A 1988-nucleotide genomic window follows, 5' to 3' on the forward strand; every position below is an offset into this window, starting at 1 on the left:
TCCCCCTACTTAAAACACATTGCCCCCGATGTGAAAAATAATATTAACAAATATGATGAAAAAGAAAGGGTTTAGAACACTCCCTATGCCGTTTTCATTACTATTTTCGCCACCCGTTTCCAATTTTTTTTTATTTCATCGATTCTCTTGGATATAAAAAGATAGATAAAATTTATTAACATGCAAAAAAATAAAAATAAAAATAAAAATAAAAATAAAATATATAAATAAAATTGTATTGCCTCCCAACAAGCGCTTGTTTAACGCCGTTAGCTTGATGGCCCAATTAGTATTGAGGCTGTTCTTGCTGAATTTTTTCGATCGTATGGATTTGAAAATTCTCCTTTCTTACCACATTCAACATATTTTGGTTCAATTGTCTTTGTGCCTCTCATTTTGGTTTCTTATTTTTCTCCAAGAAAATCTTATGTGTGCATGTCATAGGGCTAATCCCTTTTAAGTTAGTAATGGTCTCATCATTCTCTAAAAATGCGCACTTGAGATGCTCAGTAAGTGGTATTAATTAAAAATCTGGTGCCTGCACAATAAAAGTGAAGTTTAGTATTCATAGGAGCCGATAATTCATTAACAGATTCACAAATAAATCCTAAATCGAAATTATCATTAAACAACATTTCAAGTTTATCTTCATAAGGTGACTCAAAAGTTTCTTCTACTAACGAGTCAATTATGTCGACACGGTTTTACGTTTAAGATTTCACTCGGGTGACTAATAGCGTCGTAAACGTTAAACTTTACAATCTCCCCGTCAAACTCCATTGTGAAGTTTCGCTACGCACGCCTATCTTAATACTTACGGTATTAAGGAAAGGTCGCCCCAACAAGATGTTCGAAGATCTAGGAGCATTATCCTCTTCCATTTTCACCATATAAAAGTCCACAGGAAAGATAAGTCTGTTGACTTTCACTAATACGTCCTCAAGGACTCTTTTGGGATGCACAATAGACTTGTCTACTAATTGAATGATAACACCTGTTTTTATTGAAAAACTCATTTTAAGTGATTCATTAATAGAAAAATGCATTACATTTATGGAGGCCCCTAAATCACACATAGCTTTTTTAATTCCTAAGTGACCTATTTTGTACGGTATTACAAATATGCCCCTATCTTTACATTTTGCTGACATCTTTCGCTGCAACACCACAAATGTATTTTCACTAACACTTACTCTTTCATTTCCAGTTAATTTTTGCTTGTTGGTACAAAGCTCCTTAAGGAACTTGGCATATCGCGGAATTTATTTAATGACATCCAATAACGGTATGTTAATCTCAAGATTTCTGAATGTTTCGAGGATCTCTTTTTCCTCCTTACCTCTCCGATGTTGGTTCAACCATCTTGGGAATGGAGATTGAATTATGGGCAACGCAGGTTTCGTTCGGACCTGTTCATCGGTCTTTTACTTTTTCTGCGCGGAATCTTGATCAAGATTTTTGTTAGGATTTGGTTCCAATACTTTTCCACTTCTCAACGTCACTGCATTTGCGTGTTGTCTTAGGTTAGGTTCCATTTATAACGACGGCTTTCCTTATGACTTCATTTTCTCAATTGATATGGTCAACTCTCTCATAGGCGCCTCAATTTTCTGTTGAAAATCCTATGTTTTCTTCTGAAAATCAACAGTTTGTCATTGTATTTGTTGTTGGAAATCAAGCACATTAGATACTAATTTATTGACCATGGTTTCTAGAGAGGTACCTGAATCTCGCGTTTGTTGTGGAAATCGATTTTGGTATAGCTGATTATACTGTAGGTTAGCCTCATAACTCAAGTTAGGATGGTCTTTTCATTCTGGGTTATATGTACTTGCATAAAAGTCATATCGAATTTGGGACGGTCTAAAAGAGTTCCCCACAACATCTAAATAGGCCACAATATCGTTACATAAACTGGGACATGCATCAGTTGTATGTTAGAGTGTTGCAAAAATTCCACATAGTTGGGTTGGTCTTGCTTTTTTTTT

The sequence above is a fragment of the Gossypium hirsutum genome, chromosome A01 (genome assembly GCF_007990345.1).
Source record: "Gossypium hirsutum isolate 1008001.06 chromosome A01, Gossypium_hirsutum_v2.1, whole genome shotgun sequence".
Lineage (NCBI taxonomy): Eukaryota > Viridiplantae > Streptophyta > Magnoliopsida > Malvales > Malvaceae > Gossypium > Gossypium hirsutum.